The 19,762-nt window shown below is 34.0% G+C and overlaps 1 non-coding gene across 1 annotated transcript; it reads right to left on the bottom strand.

Moving 5' to 3' along the window:
- Positions 1–1,405: 1,405 nt before the first annotated feature.
- TRNAA-CGC (transfer RNA alanine (anticodon CGC)) lies at positions 1,406–1,478 on the bottom strand. Its single transcript has one exon. It is a non-coding gene; the product is annotated as a tRNA-Ala (tRNA).
- Positions 1,479–19,762: the final 18,284 nt, after the last annotated feature.

Genomic DNA, 19,762 nt, shown 5'->3' with positions numbered 1-19,762 from the left:
ATTCATCTCTTAATTCATACACTGCCTACCCCTTTCATTATTTTATTATTTCCTTTACCTACCCTCTAATCCTAGCCGACCTCCTTTTTACACCTCTCAATCTTATCCCTCCATTTCATATTGTGTCTTCTATTTAAGGAGATGCCTTCTTCATTATCAAACCCTAATCACTCATGCTAATGATCTTTCATGCAACTTGCTACACTATGATCCTACTTGCAACCACATTCCGTTCTTTGTTGAGCTCTTGTGCATATAAAAATCTGAGAGCAAATATATATATCAAGCAAGATCAATGGAGATAGGAAGAATGGAGATCCAAACCCTATTGGACATGTGATGGTATAATCTTTGTGATTTCATTTGATTTGCATTGTCTTAGGTAATCTTCATATGTTATGGTGGATCTTTGTTGATTGTTAGGCTAGGATTTTGTGGTTGAATTCATTTAGCCTTTCAATATTGTTATTATTGTTATCCATTTTCACCATACACACTTAGCATAAGCTAGGTGAATGCTAGCTCTACTCCAAAACTAATGATCCTAAATGACATATAAATCATGTGTTTTTGGTAGCAATTTTAAGAATTGAGGCACCATAAACCCGCATACACTATATAATTAATGATAATAGCAACTAAATATTATAGCTAAACTATCTGAGTTTGGATGCATAAAGGTGGAAATACAATGGTACCAATGTTTAGGGTAAAAAGAAGTCATCACATGTAGAAAACATCCTTTATTTTAGTCATTGGAATATTTGAGATTGTTTCAATCATATTCAAATCATTAAAAAAATGACATAAAAGAATTTTATTTTTTTCCATGTGTTTGTCCCTATCTCCCTTGTAATGTTTGAGACAATTATAACACGCAATCTTCTCATTAAAGATATGGTCAAGTTTTCCTTCTTAATGATAGTTATCCCACTTTAAATATTCAAGTCAAACTATACACCCATGTAGATATATACAATGAGTGACAAAGAACTAAAGTAAAACCAAACATCAAACCTTCTCTATATTATAAAAAAGAAAGTTTATTACAAATATAAAGATCTACATTAAAAAACAACAATAGTTTGCAACTCACCTATAACATTTATCTATTGATTGTCTTTGAAGAACTTGCAAATGATAAACATATTAATTTCTGTTCTTTCTTAAAATGTATCAATTTTACATCATAATTTTTTCTAATCCAAATGGATTTATATCAATACATAAATAGAAACTATTTATAAAACTATCACAACTATTTACAATTTGGTAATTTGAAAATGCTACTTATTTCACCGATTTGAGTAATGGGGGTAAAGAATTGAAATTTTCTAAGTCCTTCCATGTCAAAATGTGTGAAGGGACAAAACGGTGATATTAGCCAGAGGGAAAAGGAAAGTTTTGGAGATGCGGGGAATCGAACCCCGTGCCTCTCGCATGCGAAGCGAGCGCTCTACCATATGAGCTACATCCCCCTTTGTTGGCTTTGATCGTTATTTTATTTTATTTATGCAATAAATATGCGCTACATTTAACTTGTTATTTGAATGTTTTGTTTCTCGAAATTTCTTACATCACCAAATTTTCTTTTCTTCATGATTTCTAGATCGCTTAGCGACTAGTTTAAGAAAACTACATATATTGTCTCATTATTTTAACGTTTACTTTTTCCTAATTTTTTATTATACGTTTTTTGTTTTTTAAAATTTAATTGCTGATTTTAAATAAATTGTTTGATTGAATGTAGAATCAAAGTTAGAAGTTATAGATTTAACGATGGTTTTGAGGGGTGTTGATTTTCAAGTTATATTTTTTTAAGTTGTTTTAGGTTTTGATAAGTTTTTTCGAGATCATGTGTATTGTTTTGCAATGAATATGATGAGTTAGAAGTATTTTTAGCAAGAAATTTGATAGATGAGTTAGAAGTATTTTTAATAAGTAATCTGATATGTGGAAGAAGATGTGTATGTAGTATTGATATAGAGATAAGTAGAAGTCATGTAGTGCGAGTAGTGAGAGGTACGAGAAGTAAAATTGTGTGAAATAAGATAGTTGAAGAGATTGATAATTTACAAATGAAGTAAATAAAGAAGGTCAAGGGTAAGGCATAAAAGTGATAGTATGCGAAAAGAATAAAGTAGGAAAGTGGTGATGTCATGAAAAAAAAGAAACAAAATAGTGTGACTTGTAGATTAAGAAAATCATAATATAGTCAGTAATAGGTCTACCATGTAAGTAGACGAATTGATAATATAAATAGGACACCATAAAGAAGGTGAAGGATAATGTGAATGGTGTGAATTGAAGTAGATGGTGGTAGAAAAAAGTGAAGGGGATACTATGGATGGCTAGATATGAACTTTAATGGATGAATAATGTGGAAGGATGAGATAAAGTAAGAATTACAATCAAAATATGTCTCTAGACGTGTAGTGTCACAGTTAAAAAACCATTGGTGAAGCAACCACCAAGGTTCAAATCCATGGCGGGCCACACTGCTTGCTTGCCTTGTGCCTTTGTGGGGTCATTGCGCTCGCGGGTTTGATCGAGCGAACTGTGGGGATGAGGTCCCCCATTTGTGGCCTCATCAGTTCATAGCTCTGGGTTATAAGTGTTTCTCTGGAGCCGGAGGGCGTGTCGTGCCAGTGTCATCAATCACATTAAAATTTTGAACACGCATAGTTTAAGAATCAAATAGGAAAAAAATGCAAATTTGAGAGTCTCGTTCTAGATCAAAGGAATACCTCAAATAGACGAATAGGAATACAAATAAAAAAATATGGAAACTAATATCACATGCAAACCTCCTTTATGTTAGATGTGCTCTTAGATGGAATTCGGGTTGCTTAAATTGACATGTACCTACAAAATGATCACTCGAGTATATGGAAATGAAGGATAAAGAGGTTGATTTATAGACCTACAAAGAGGAATGTGAATGGTGAATACTCAATTTCAATGGATTGAATGAGAGAAAGGGGGTCCCCAATTTTTCTAAATAATAGGATGCAGTGTTTGTGAAAGCCATAATAGGTACCTAATAGTATATATCATTCATGGTGAGATTGTGAAGTAAAGTGTAAAATCTGCATTTGTAATAAATTGGTTTCATATTTTTACAAAATTCCTTAGAATCTTACATCTATAATTTCAATAATAGGTTGTAATATTGATAAGAATATTGTAGGTTATGTTAATCTCATCACATATTCCATTGTGAAGGACTATTTAGACAAAGTGCAAAGTTGGTCATTTATTTTTATTTTTATTTCTCAAAATTCTAACTCTCTTTTTGACTTTTTTACAAACTATTAGAATAAGATTAGGATAGGGACAATTTTATCTAAAATCCTAAAAAAAAATCAGTTGTAAAGTAAATTTAACACCTTTGATGCATGGATTGTCAAGTTTTAATCTCTTACAACCATATGCCCCTTGAAGAAGCAAGTCACATCTTACAGTTAGCTACCCCAACCCTATCATGACCTGATTGATTTATGGATCAATTATATTTTTTTATGAGAAGTGGAGTAATCCTCATTTTACTTGTGTTTATTCTATCAAATTGACCATCAACAAGGGTCATTGAAATGAACTTCTTTGATACGTTATCAAAGATGAGCACATAGAGATCAAGGGAAAAACATGAAAGTATATATTTATTGTATTTGGGCATAATAAAACATTGTGTTTAGTTGGGAACACACTCTCTCTACATATTCAATGAGAATATGGATGAGATCCCAAAGAGAATACAAATGGAATAAAATAGATTAGGGAGTCAGGGAAAGCATGGGAAATAAAACATGGGTGAATATCTACATAGAAAAAAATAGAACCAAGAAATGGAGTCACACAGGAACTATATAAAACTATGCATAGTGAGTGAAATATTTCATACATAACTCCAAACACGAAATCATTGTTACATTTTACCCAAAACTTATATGAATCTAACTTTGAAGAGGATGACTATTCATGTATATGGAGATCTATAGACATCTATGGAACTAGATCAAAAGGGAACATGTATTAATATATTTCCTCTCTCATACATAACATTCTCAATAAATATCTTCTTCATAGACGAGAAGATGCATAGATTTCCTAGCTATAGGGAAAACACAAAAAAATTAACACATTGAGACGTGCAATTTTTTATCACAAATTAGCTATACCACTTATTATGCCTAGATACATACTGAGGCCCAAGCTATAGATTTCATAGAATGTGATTTAGTCAACTTGGCTTTATTTTATATAAACTAAGATACTTCACATCCTATGCATTTAGTATTGACCTAGAGGCTAGCCATATTTGGCACTTCAAATTAAAACCTAAAGGATTCAAGTTCACATGGCTCAAATTTATGTATATGGTTGCAAGGATTGTCAAAAGGTAAACATTTATTAGGTACTTGATCTAAAGACTATATTGCAGGTTTATTTTCATGATCACTCAAACAAAACAACATTGCCTTCTCTAAATTTTCATCTAAGTCCTAACTTAAACTTTTATGCTTAAGTAATATATTGTTTTCATCCATATAAAATCTCAAGCCTATATCAATATAATAAACTTATTTTTTAAATGTGTCAACATAGTGCCTCAAAAGGATTATGTTAGTGTGAAAAGAGGTATTATCGAACTAGTTAAATTTTAGCCCACTTAGTAGAGTCTTATTCATAGTACACTTAAGCCCACTTAAAGGTTTTCCAAACTTTTGTCTCGCCTCATGTAGACTCACCAAGTGTCCCAACAGTTGTCTGTAGAGTCCTACAATTGTTTTATACTTGGAGGTGTAGTTAGAGTTTGACTCCTACCTTCTCACCTTGTCATGCTTTCCTTTATAAACATGGCTCATTTGTACATTTTAAAGCATGCATGAAACTTCTCATTTTACAATCTGCTTATTTGTGGAGATTTTGAGTTTGCAAGTAGATCTTGGTTGCTTCAACAATTTGAATATTTAGTATGTTCACTTTCATAAGAATTAAAGTGTTTGTGTTCACTTAGATCATATGAATGACCTAACATATTCCAACAAATTTCAACTCCAACATCATATTGTGGTTCATCATGCTCAACATACATCATAGCAACTTGATCTATGATGCCAATACATTCCCTTGTAAACCTAAAATCAAATTGGTTGATGATTGTAATTGGTCCAATCCCACATTTTAATTTTTATTATTTTTTAATTAAGGCCTTTATAAAAACACATTCAATGTGAGGCATATGGCACACACCATGCTATGTGGTAGACCCATAATAGTGTGGCTCTATGGGACATTTAAAATTTGCATGGTTGAAGAGAATTTTAAGAAGAAAAAAAAAAAACTCCATTCAAAGGTGTTTGTCTAAATACCTTTGTTTGAAATATTTTGAATTTTTTAATATTTAAAAAAAATGGTCATGGAAAGGACCTTCCTCCAAAGGTCCTTGGATGAACCTCTCCACTTTTCTTATATTTTTTACATATTCTTCTATTTCACACCTTGGGTTGGACCAATAAACAAAGTCAACATGATAAGGTAATTTGCAAGATTGTATATCTTAGAGTAAGCTTTCCAAAAAGTATAATTTTGAATATATTTAATTTAATTATTATATTTATTTTCTATTTTCTAGTGAATGTACTTTTTTCATTAAACATCAAGGTCTATGTTCCACACATGTAAAAAATTAAAAGATAGAAACAAATTTTGAAAAAAATTGTACACTAGGCATTGATGTATTTGTTTTAAAACAAAAAGATGTTAATGTGGATATATATAGAAATATATGTGATATGAAATAAATTTATATAAAATATAATTATCACTTTAAAAATTAATGAAAAATTAAAATATCCAACAAAACGCCATGAAAATATATTTTCATACTAGGTACTAATGTTACCAATTTATTGTTAAGAATTTATAATTTTATCATTTATGTAAAATTGCTAATTATGAAAAATAATTTATTAAAAATTATGTTAAAATATCTAAATTTATTTTAAATTAAAAAAAAAAATTAAATATACACATAAAATGTTAAAATTACTTGTTAATGCCATCTTCATATTCTTAATGGTTCAATTTCTATCAGTAACTAAAGGTGAAATCTTGGTTTACAATGCTCATTTCAGTGTCCCCCTTTGGCCAAAAAGTGGGAGACACTATTACGGGATCACCTTATTGCTCAAGATCAACATATATTAGCGTTTAGTCATCACCAATAATAATATCTTTAGTAAATCTTGTGGATTGAGCATCCAAAGGCAAAGGTTTATTGATATTAAAACTATTGGATGAGAAGCCTACAAGCTCATATAATCTAAGATTCTTGTTAATATTGATGGGAAAACTATAAGCATGTTAAAAAATTAAATTTCTTTTGTCTTAGAATAAAACTCAAATTTAAATTAAATTATCAAAGATAAAGGACCAAACAAGAGCATTCATTGGGCGTCAAATGCTCTAGAATATCCCCTAGAGCTGTAGTAAACCTTACATTAAATGTGCTAACAGATTCATTTTTATTTTTACAAATATTTTTCAGTCTATTGATCATCACATTAAGATTGAATTTAACACACATAGCTATAAAATCTTCTCGAAATTCATGGACTACATAGAATTAGAGAGATTTGACAAAATTTGCATACCTTTCTCTAGTATCACCTTATAGGGATTGAACAAACAACTTTGACATTACATCCTCATCTCCACCTTATAGTTATCAATTAAGTTGATGCAAGCCTAAATATTCCTATATCACTAGATTCATTTTTCCTTCCATATAATTTTTGTAGATCCTTTCAAATTTCACTAGGAATAGGGTTAAAAAATTTGGAATGCCCATTGAAATCCAAAGGCTTATATTGTCTAGTTTTCCAAGGTCTTACACACCACAAACCTAAGAATTTGTATATACATATATCTTATAGAAGCAAAGATGTCCAAATTGAAAATCAAAGTCACCACCTCTAAAAGATGGAAAAAATAACACATAATAAAAAGGGGCTAGTCACCAACAAAGTATTGAATAACTAGTTTCCCATAGAATGACCTAGGCAAAATCCTTTCATTAAAGGGTACCAAATTTGTTGAAGTTCAAAATCATGGCTCCACTTTTCTAGAGCCAATGCTTGAAACGAATAATAAGGAACAAGACCATCTTGGATAAGTAGGTAGGGTTCATCACCAAGGGTTGGACAACTTTAGACTAATGCATAGGTGATGAAACCTCCTCTTCTTTTTGAGCTCTACCAAGCCTAAGAGTGCATTTCCTTAAGGTATCAATAAAAAATGAAAGACAAATAAATGACTATAATTTTGGTCATGAAAAACCACACCCTGTGGTAGCCAAAAATAGACATGAGAGACCTTGTGCTAAGTAGATGAAGGTAGATTTTCACATGCAATACAAGATATAAACAAAGTTATCACTCTAAAAAATACCCTTGAATCAACTTAAGCATGAGTAAAACTAGAAAACACACCAACATGACTCTCTAAAATTTAAGATAGTTTTAGGACCAAAAAATACTAAAAAGAAGTATAATCATTGATTCATGGAATAAAGAAAGATAGAAACAAACTAGAACTTAAAATGAAAAATGTTCTTTTAAAAAAATTGAGTGGTGTGTGAAGGGGGTTGAACACCAATTTCTTGATCACATGGGCATGAGTCAAACATTACCCTCAACATAGATATATTTGCAAACTAAGGATGAAAACTAGGTATGTAGTTGACAACCATAGTAATGGCTTTATGATCAACAATTATGTAAAATTATAAGAAATAAAAAATATTTATGAATGAGAAATCATTGAACAATGCATTAGCAAACAAGAAAAATCTATAAGATGCACTAAAAAGAGGAGTTCAAATGCAGTTTGAATCTTTGTACAAATTCTCACATAGAACCAATTAATCAACATATCATTAGGTTAGCAAATGCAACTTGAAAAATAAACATAACATTGCTTATTTCCTTAAAAAAGGACTTGTCCACCATGGAGACATAACACAGAGATTTCTACATCCAATATCTTTTCTAACAATTTATAGAAGATGACAACATAAGGAGAATAGGGCATAACATGCAAGAACTAATGTCTTATTTCAACATAAGGAGAATAGGGCATAACATGCAAGAACTGATGTCTTATTTCAACATAAGGAGAATAGGGCATAACATGCAAGAACTGATGTCGTATTTCTTGATCAATATACATATAATTTACAACAAAATAAATCCCAAATCAAACAAAAAACCTACAATCAAAAGATTTTAAAATACAGTAGATGGAGAAAGCCATTAATTGGATAGATTGCAATACTTGTCGCACAACTATTTTAATTATCAGCAATGGATTCACCATGAAAACTAGATTTTCCAAAAGTATTCAAATAATCTAATGAAAATTGCATCTCTAAGAAAAACAAGGGAAGAAATGTCATTCATACATAGAAACTCCTTTAACAATTAATTGAAAGAAAAATGTCCATGCCTAGAGTTTGATTCATGTGTGCTCTTGTTGTAGATGGCATGTTCCCTACAATGGGCAATTACTAAGTTAAAATGCACTCAACAAGACCTTGCAGGTCATATGAACCATCTATGAAATACACCAACTATTATAAGGCATCTCCAGCTCCATATTTTACTAGCACATTAAATTCACTGCTACTCATGATCGACTTGATCCATAACTATTAAGTTATGTCACAGCCAAATGACACCCCTTATCACACTAGAGTGCATGCACACACCAACAATGTTAACACATTAGTCCAAAGGACCAATAAAAATTAATGAAACTTGTGTAAAATGATCACAAACCAACAAATACTCCCAATCCATTGAAAGGTCAACCAAATATATTCTCGAGTCCATAAGATCTCTAGTGCAATACCCTCATATCCAATCACAATGATCATATTGAAATCTTCCTCGGCACATGAGATTCATTCATAAAAATGAATTTAAGATTCTCATGGCTTCCAACTATTTGCCAACATAAAATGAGCTCACACCTTAAAAGAGATGAATGGACCATGTAACCCCACACTAAAATGTCACATTGAATTAAAAGACTTGTTGGCCAAATGATCCTTCCCATCGTAACAAGATCAAATGGTTTTGCTAATTAATGATATCATTTTTACACATAGGAGCCTAAGAGGCCAATGGGGCCACCATGATTCCTTGCACCAATAAAAGCATTTGCCAACATCACATTGAGTGCACATAAGCAAACAAGAGAGGAAACCCACCAAAGATGATTTAACACAATCCAACCAATGGTACAACATGAACCAAACACATTTGAATAAAGGTCAAAGGAGGCACATACATTGCATGATCATCCATATTATTATATGATCAAACAATCCACAATCCCATGATATCACAATTATCCACAATCCCATGATATCACAATTATGCACAAAGCTCAAGGGGCCCATCACAAAATGTTGACATCAACATGCATATGCTAATAGTACAAGACAAAAACCTTCCATATAGCCTCAAACATAGAAGGTTGTGTGGAATGAAGAGCACATTATGCACACATATCCAATGGATAGCACAATGAGAGAGATGCAAGGAGCTATAGTGCAACCCAAGATTTACACCAAAAAGAAAATTCTCAAACTTAACATCAAGACCAATTACTAGCAATCAATGTATGAGCACATAAACATACCAAAAATAAGGGACTTGCCACTAACTAGTATGGATATCAACTATCCAATGACATGGCAAGAAGAACCAAGCATTAATTTCCTCCTTTAAGAGATGAGGGAGTGTCCCATATAACACTTGATGATGTCACATGCCATCAAGAATGAAAATACAAGAAGGTTTGCATGAGATGACATGAAAACCATCAACTAATCATGCAACCATAAGAGTATGAAAATACTGAAAAAATTTAGAGGATTGTGTGGGCTATCGAATCTAATTAATTTCTTATGGGCCTTACATGATACATAAAGTTTTTAATGCACCAATATCAAACTCCACTATACAAAAAATGATCATAGCCACCTTAGCCTTGCCACACATAATTATTGAACTCCATACTAGCCCCTTAGCACAAGTGATCATTGCCCACTACTTAACTTTGAAGCTCATGATACCATAAGATCCAAGATTATCATACATCAGCCTTCTCACTTCTTTGCAACACATAAGATCACAAGATCACATTATAAGCATCCATGGCTACAACATGAAGCTCAATAAACACACGATCAAATATGAAGATTAAAGGATATCATAGTGGGAAGGAGAAGAATACAAAAGCACAAAAGGGATTTAATGGGACCCATTAAATTGAACTTCTCATATTGCTCAATGATGGGCACATAAAGTTCAAGGGAGCAAATATGAAAGCATAAATTTACTCTCTTTAGGCACAAACCATCACCACAAACATTACTTATGTGATTTGCAATCAAAATTTCTTCACTCTGCCCAAGGCACCTTGATTTATTATATGTTTCTTGGTACTTGCAAAGGTAGGCAATATTTATAAATACCTTTACTAGGTTGTCATACAACCAAGTCATGTAGGCTATTGGCCTTGATCAATCCCTTGAGGACACAAAATCGAGGACAACACTCTTCAATCATGTAAGTGATTCTAGAATGACTATGCAATGCTAGATTATTTAGAGCAACAATTGAAGTGTGTAAATGTGAGTGATTTAAAAAATGTATGCTTGATTTCTAGATTATTTAATGATTATAATAGATGCATTAAATGCCTTTAAATACAAATGTACATCAACATATCATGCAAACTTGTCTTTAGTTTATCCTAGATGGGAAGAGTAAAGGTGGGAAGTGGATCAAATTTAAATATTAAAACATCTATTAGGGCAAGATAAGTCCACAATTGAGAGGATAACCCTATGATTGTGAACTAGTTTCAAGACAAACTAAAAGGACTAGACTTCAATGGATGATGTGTGCATGAAAATACAAGGGCATACTATCAATAAAAGAGGTTAGAGCAAATGTATATCAATTAATAAGAATGGAGAAGAGATGAGCAGTAGATGCATATAAAGACGTATAATAAAATTAATGGATAACATAAAACAAAGAATCACACAAGATTATGTCATTTGTTAATATATTTATATATCAAAACACTGCCCACAAAATAAACACAAAAAACTAAATGAATAACAATAACATAAACATTCAAATTTAACTGTTACAGTAATTTATTTGAAAATTTTTGCAACTTTATATTTCTGTTGGATTAAAGAAGCCCTAACAAGAAACATCCAGAATAAAGGGCACCAGAAAAGAACAAAATAAATTGTATGCATGCATGGCAATGGCATAAATAAGATTAATATAAAATTCTCCTTTTGAGATTCCCGTTACAATATTTACAGTAAAATTGAAACGGCAATTTTCTTTCATGCCTTCATATTTCTGTTAAATTGAAGAAACCCCAATCAAAAAGATGCAGAATTAATTGCACCTAAAGAAAAATTTAGATAAATGCATGGCAGGGGCATAAATAAGGTTAATTTAAAATTCTCCTTCTGAGAGTTCCGTTAAAATATTTACAGTAGATCTTACATCAAACGGCAAATTTCTTCCATGCCCTTTCTGCAAAATTGCCCTAACCATTCCGATTATCATCAGAGATCGAAATATTGAGGTCACTCATCGCTGCAATCACACTCTCCACGCTTTCCAGTTCTTTCAAAACCAGGGCATCAACTGAAGTTTGGCTGCCGGAGAAATCTCCGGCACCGTCATCCGATGTAGTGTCCTTCAGAGAAGACGTGAAAATGTCCGTCAGGGTTCCCTTCTCCAGTTCAGGATCCGTGTTTATTTCCCACACGCGAAAAATATCAGCAATATTTTCTTCTAAATCTTCTGCGTTGTCAGAAAAAGAGTCAGAACTAGGGTTTTCGTAGACCCCGAGGTCTGCGGTTCGAAACGCATCCCCACCCTTGTCGAGAATAAGATCCCTCTCTATCGCTCGGGTTTGGTTGTCCTCCAGATCCTCCTGTAGGTCCAGTAAATAGCTGGGAAGCAATGGGGTCCCTCGGGTGTCCGGTGGTCGCGGGTTCGAGTCCACGGAGTTAGCGGCGTCATCGTCTTCTTCCGTGGTGCCGACTAGCCATGAATCTACCTCCTCTTCGTCCGTGTCAAAAGACATACTGTCGGGGCTAGGATTCGATCCTTTGACCTCCGTTTCCAGGAAGAAGAATTGAAAATCGGAAAACCAGAGGCTTATGAGTGAAAAAAGCCGGGGTTCGTTTTGCAGGGCGTGGGAGAATAACCTCTGGTAGCCGAACTGAACTTTTCCACTGTGAACTCGTACTTTTATGGCCAAACTCTTAAGCGGTTTGTGCTACTTTTTTGTGGTTGGCCATTTAGGCTGTCGATGTACAACTGCCATTTATTAGTTTTTATTCTTATTTTTTTATTACTTTAATCAATTATTTGCATAGAATTGAAAAAAAAAATTCTCTAGTGTATGTTTTATTTTTTATTTTAAATTATTATAAATATGTTACTTTTCTTTCTTTTACAAATATCAGCTCCTTTCGAGCACCAAACTAGAAACAACAATTGGAAGACCAAGGGTCACAACTTAGAAAACAACAATGGAAGACCAAGAGTCACAACTTAGAATTCTACACAAAGGTGTCCCTCATGGGAGTTGAACTTGGGTCTCCACATTGAGAACTCAATGCTTTAACCAACTAAGCTCAACCCCTTGGACGATATTTTAACTTTATTATATGCTCTATTAAAATCATATCTATTGGGCTAAAAGAAAATCTGATTGAAGCAAATTTAAGAAGATATTTTTTACAATGTTAGATAACTTACATAAATATGTCTTCCATTGGATAATTTCCACGTAGGTCCCTTTAGATTATTTTGATCTCATTTGACCTCTGTCTACATATATTGTTCAATTTCTTTTCAAAGGTTAACATTTAACAAGTCTGAATGACACTAAAACTATGTGAGGTGTTGTCTGCCTTGGGGATTTGTGAACTCAAATTCTTTGACTTGTTTTAATGGTAAAAAATTCAAAAATAGTGGAACTCTAAGACCCACCAACAGTTCTCTTCCCACCTCAGTGCTTATTCCAAACGGGAACACAAATTGAATTGTTGTTATTTTACAATGGGTTTGGTTTTGGGCCTGTCCTGGTACAATTGTCAATAGGCATTCAAGTCTTCAAGGGGAAGGGCATGATTCCTATAACATTTTCTCTTTAACTCTAGCATAATAGTCATGGAAATGTTGTAGAGAACCCTCAAATCAGGTTCTGCCATTGCATTATTCAAAGTTGAAAGATGTATATACATTTATTTTCCTTTAAACACAAATGAAAGCACACCATTGTCAAATATAAATTTCTCTCACATTTATTGTGACTTTATTTATTTTTTCAATATTTTAGCCTGTTGAAATGTGGCGACTGATCAACAAAGTACTGTACACTCAACACGTATCCTCGCCGGGGTCTGGGGCCGGGTCGGGCCCTGGGCAGGGGTTCGAGGGCAGCAGCCCCCAAGAAAAAAAAATTTTGCCGTTTTTCGTTGATGAAAACCGACATTGTAATGAAACCCTAAAAAGGCTGACTTTGTTTGTTGCCCTAAAACGCATGTTATAAGCGGCTGGGATGCTTAAGGCATGGTAAGATTGATGTACTATTTTTGTTGGATAATAAGAAAGATTGGATGGTTGTGTATGGTGGACGTAACCCATTATGAGTGAACCACATTAAATCTCCATGTTATCTGTGTCCTATTTTATTCCTTTATCTTTTGTATTTAAATCTGCATATAATTGTTAGTTCATATTTGCTTCGGATCTGCTTGAAACCCTAACATAGCCCTCATTTGTTAATATTAGATGCTACCATTTTTTCTAGTGATGTTTTTTATTTGATCATTTTGTTTTCATTTATATGAAATCTCTCTTACAATTATTCTTTAGATTATTTTATATTACATGAAATGGCATATGAATTTGTAATTTTCTCTTACATCTAATTATTGTTATTAAGTAATTTAACATTATAAATGCTAAAAGAATCCCAAAATATAAAACCATGTACACTTCATTTCGTTCAAAATATGAGAATCTATCTTTATTACATTTCATAAATTTGGAGGACACATTTTCAACTCTATTAACTATGGTTATGTGAATGCGTTTTAGTGCATCTTTGAAATTTTTATCTCAAAGTTTATGTAATTATAGGGCAAAATCTTTTAATATTGATAAAATAGGGTTTCTAATCAAAATTAAATTAGATATTTTGAATGCTCTAGGATTGGGCCATTCTATAACAAAATATTTGTTTATAATACTAGAACAAGATTAAAATCCTACCCCTTTATTAAAAATCCAATTCATCATGCATTTCTGATCAATGATACAACGAGATTTTTGATCAATTCTGACCATTGGTGCAAAGGCCTTTGTAATTCATTTTATCATTTTTTTCCATTCACTTAAGCATAGCAATCATGGAAATATTGTCCAAAGAATAATTTTGAATTTAGGTTGTCACAATTGCATTATTTCCAAAAAGATGTTACTAGAGAAAGATATATATACATATTTTTTTCCCTCAAGTGCACTAATGAAAACAAAGAATTGGTAAATGCTAATATTCTAATACATTTTTGGTCATTTCATTTTATTTTTTAAGATGTTTCAAGCTACATTATTTAATATTAGATGCTTCTAGTTTCGTTTCTTTGTGTTAAGTTTTGTCATTTTTGTTTTGTGCAATGCACAAAATTATAATATTGTGTTAGAGCATTTTAACTACTAGTTATGTTTTGTTTTGCTTAAGTTCACTTAGTTGTGCTTTTATGCTTCTAGTTGCTTTAGTTGTGCATGTAGTTTAGGTAGAGTTGAGATTTTTTCATCTCCTCATGCTTGCACTTTGTTCTCCTAAATTTAGCTTAGAGAATATTTGTGCTTTCTTTATAAGCACCTCACTGTACAATTGTAATTAATCTTGTAATCTTTTATTTGATGAATATGGTATATTTCTCTTGCTACTCTCATTTATGGAAGGTGTTCTAGTGTGGTTCTATTTTGTTGTTTGTTCTTCCAGGCTTGTGTTACAAAATTCAACATGGTATCAAAGCTCAATCTTGAAATTCAACATGGTATCAGAGCATGGATTCAACAAACTTGCCTTCACAAAATTAGAATGCAAGAGTGTCTAGCTCCCAAGCGAAATCAAGGAAGCATTAGCACCAATAGTAGAAACCCCCCATAATCCTGATAATGGAGAGAGATGACAGGTCCACCAAAACTATGTGTCACCAAATAGTGCATGAAGGAGTTCACAAATATCTAAATGTGCATAAGAAAGTACCTACAACTGAAAATGGATATGCAACCAATGCACACACATATGGGATATGAATCACTAGGATTTGATGTCGATGTGGAGAGACACTCACTAGACAAAGGTGTGATGGAAAAACAGAAGGCAATACACAACCCCCCATAACACTTTATAATGCAGTGCATGTACAAAATATGCAAAATTCCCATAAATCATACACAAAATTGACATTTTATCTTAGTGCATCTACAAACAAATAAGTGCATGAAAAAGATTCTCAAAATGCTCAAATAAGGCAAAGTGCTAGAAATACATGTAAAAAAGATCGAGTGAAGCCATCCAATACAGACAAAAAGTTTCCAAAAACCAAAAAGAACAAGTAATCAGCCATAAGGTAAAAAGCACAAAAGACTAAATAAAAGTTACTTGGGACAAACTCTGAAAAAAATATGATAGAAGATCTAGATAGATGACTATGAGAGCTTTTGAATGATAATATGTGGAAGTCAAAAAATGAAGTCTGTTTGCCCAAGTTATGGCCCCAAAGTATTAAAAACAAGGCTAACTTTGGAGGCCTATATTAGTCGGCGGGACCATATGTTGACAAAACCACCACCATGAGTAGAGGTGGCGAAACTAGATTTTTGATGATATCTCATTTGCCCAATTTTGACTTTGTATGACAAAGTTATGGGCAAAACATTTGAAGGTAGGTCAAAATGGCTTGGAGGAAAAACTGGCTAACAGTGTGGCATTCGTACGTATGATGTCATGTTGAAGTCAACAATAAAAAATACTCAAAATATTCCTTCTCACCAAAAAATAATCATCCCATTTTCTCAAAAAAGACTCCTTAGAATATTCTCCAAGATTCCTTGTCTCTAGCTAAGTTTAGAGAAGGGATACTAAAAAAAGTGGAATGACCAAAGATAGTGTAAAAGCTTCAAAAAGAAAGCTAATGTTATCTTTTGTATCTATGTACAAATTGATAGATGGCCTACAGGTCATTGTCCCTTGATCCTAATTGTCATCTTGATTTTAGAGGAGGTTCATTAAGCACTATAGCAATTATTATTTGATAATTGTCAATAGTTTCTTCATGCTTCAGAGGATGTTCTTCATGTTCCTATTATTTTGGTACATCATTCATTTGGAGATTCTTATTCCTTCATTCTCTTTTTCTCTCTTTTAGAGAGGAGTTTTCTCCACTGAGTTTTTCTCTTTTTCTCCATTTGCGAGAGATTACATTGGATTAGTTTGTGCATGGATACCTAATTAGGCCTTTAGTTGTCAGGACCCATTCTTACATTCATGCATTTAGAGGTTTTTAATTCACCCTAAGTTTCACTTAAGGGGGGTGTTAGAGCATTTTAACAACTAGTTATTTTATTTTTTTGCTTAAGTTCACTTAGTTGTGCTTTTATGCTTCTAGTTGCTTTAGTTGTGCATCTAGTTTAGCTAGAGTTGAGTTGTTTTAGCTTCTCATGCTTACACTTCAATTCTCCTAAATTTATCTTAGGGCATATTTGTGCTTTCTTTATAAGAACATCATTATACAATTGTAATTAATTGTGTAACACACACACACACACACACACACACACACACACACACACACACATGTACATATACATGTGTATATATACATACACACACATATATGTGTCTGTGTGTGTGCACATGTATATATATACATACATACATATATATATGTGTACACACACACACACATATATACATACATATATGTGTTGGGAATGTGAAGACCAATGGTCACATGACCATTCACATTCACTTGACTCTTGGTTGATAGCTGAATGGCTATATAAATAGCTGGGCATAGGCCATGTATTAATGATGGTTAATATATAACATTTTCTTGCTTTCAATGGATGTAGCCATTAATTGGTGAACCACATTAAACTCGTGTTATGCATTGTTATGTGTTTATATATGCTTTAGTTTCATTCATTATGTTTTCTCTACTTGTTTATAACTAACAATTGGTATCAGAGCCATGTTGGCTTGAGCAGAGATGGAGGAAGAAGGAGAAGGTAAAATTTATAACTTATATGGAAGTTTTACGTTCCATGTAAAACTATGCTTCAAGCATCGCGTACATTGGTGGGATGGCTGGAAGAAAGAGGGGAACTCAGTTGAAGAGGAGAATCCAGTGAAAGAGAAGGATGTTGGGATTCTCATTTGCTCTCCTCTTGAGCTAGCTTTGGCACTTATTGGCCAAACTGTTAATTTCCAGGAAGTTGTTGGCATTCGTGTGGTGAAGGTTGAATGTCGTGATACCTCGGTTAGAGTTGAAGATAGTCCTTGTATAGATGCTGGAATTTCTAAGCAGAAAAATGTTGGAAACGAGGTTGTTGTTGAAGAGGATGAACTCAAGAGATTGTGGGAGGAAGAGTGTATGCCATTGGAAACCCAAGTTGAATATGTTGTTGACTCCCAGGATGAGGAGGGTGCAGATTGGAGTGAGGTAGCAGAGCAAGGAAGCTTGGGAGAAATTGTGGCTTCAGAGAGCTTTGTAGATGGCATGGCCTTGGCAAAAATAAAGAGGCACTCCCATGATGATGATGACAACCTTTGCACAGATAATTTCATAGAATCCTATGAGCCTATGGACTTGGATGAAGAAGTGCAAGATAAAAGACAATTTTCTAGTTTGAAGCAGAAGCGTCCATTGACAGAAGCAGAGGACAATGGGGAACGCTCCAAGCGATTTAAGGTATCACAGACAGAGAAGGGAGATATCGTTCCCCACCCTGATTTGATGGATGTGGATGAAAAGGAGGTTGTGCACATCCATGAGAAGACAACGCGATGCAAGGTGAAGTATTACCAAGCGGGTTCCTCTGAAATGTATGGATCTACCCTTTCCCCTTTTAGACAACCATATTGTCAAGGAATTTCTTGAGGAATAGGTGGAGTTGTCTCGGTTGCTGGAGAAATATTCTAGTGGTGTGTGGAGGCTCTTCATGTCGTGGAGCATGCAAAACCTTGTGGCAATGGGGTGCACTAGGCTTTCGAATGTGATGGAAAGCTCATATATAATGGGGATGGTGAACATGGTGGCGATGAACTACAAGAGAAAGAGTAAAATGATGAAAAACTCATTAAAATGCACAAAGATGGGGTGTTTCGTGTTGTGGCAGATGATGCCCAACATGTGGTTGGTCGAGATGGTGTTGGACGACAGTGAAGTGCACGTCGCCAGCAACGTTAAGATTATGTGGCATCACACCCCCTGGCTCGGCTCCCACCTCACCAAAGGCCCTGTTCGTCTCCTGCCTCGTGCTCTCAAGGGGATGGATCCAATTTCAATTGCGAGGTTGTTTGCAAATGGGATGGGAGATGCATAGGAGAGCATAGAATTGGAGAAGAGTACTTCATATTGAAGCTGGCAGACACTGTGTCGATTTTCGTAGAGAGAAATGACGACACTGTAGAGGTGATAAAGCATGTAGTGTTGGATTATTTCAGCCTGAAAACAGAGACCGGATTGGAAAGTGTGAGCAGGCAATTGCCTGAGTTGGAATCGGTTGTCAGTCCCATGAAGAACCACAAGAAAGTCTTGCTAGACATTGGTAGCCACATAGACAGAGAAGTCGGTCCTACAGTAGCTATGTTGGCGGTTTTTTATGCAAGACCCATTGGGCATGGTTTCTCTGGCAAGGGCAACAAATTATACTTCTGGGCCTCAGAAAACCTAACAGCAAGAGAATTTATAATGGTTTTGGATGTAACTGTTTTTAGCCTTGCAAACCATTTCATTGTAACAGGTGTGTCAAAGCTCATGAATTTTGAAATTGTAACAATTTTGTGCATGGAGGGGAGAACATGGGTCAGCCGAGTGCAAGTCGTTCAGTACCTGATATCTTTTGATAGTATGGATAGACAAAAGCATGAACACGACAATGAAGTGGAGGAACACATGATGATGATGTGGTTAGAGCATGTGAAGGTGTCACTTAATGTTGTCATGATTTTTTGTTGCAGGGGAGCACAAGAGCAGGAGCAAGAGACTCTAATGAAGGAGTATATTTTGCACCTGCAGATAGTGGTGTTTCTGATTATGGATTTATGGGCGAGTTTGTGCTCGTAAAAGTTGCAAGAGAAGATGCTCAGTGGTTAATTTTTCTTCAGTCCGACATGCTTTGGAGAAGATTAATCTGAAGTGTATGCAAATAGAAGATCGAGAAGCTAAAATCTAGCAGGCTGGTTGTAATATGAGAATTGAGATGGAAGCAGGGATGTTGTTGTGCATGGCTGTGCCAGTTGGCCTTCACGGGAGAGATTGTTGGGAATGTGAAAACCAATGGTCACATGACCATTCACATTCACCTGAATCTTGGTTGATAGTTGAATGCCTATATAA

The sequence above is a fragment of the Cryptomeria japonica genome, chromosome 1, assembly GCF_030272615.1.
Source record: "Cryptomeria japonica chromosome 1, Sugi_1.0, whole genome shotgun sequence".
Classification (NCBI taxonomy): domain Eukaryota; kingdom Viridiplantae; phylum Streptophyta; class Pinopsida; order Cupressales; family Cupressaceae; genus Cryptomeria; species Cryptomeria japonica.
The sequence above is the reverse complement of the archived record's forward strand: the minus strand, read 5'-3'. Positions and strand labels throughout refer to the sequence as shown.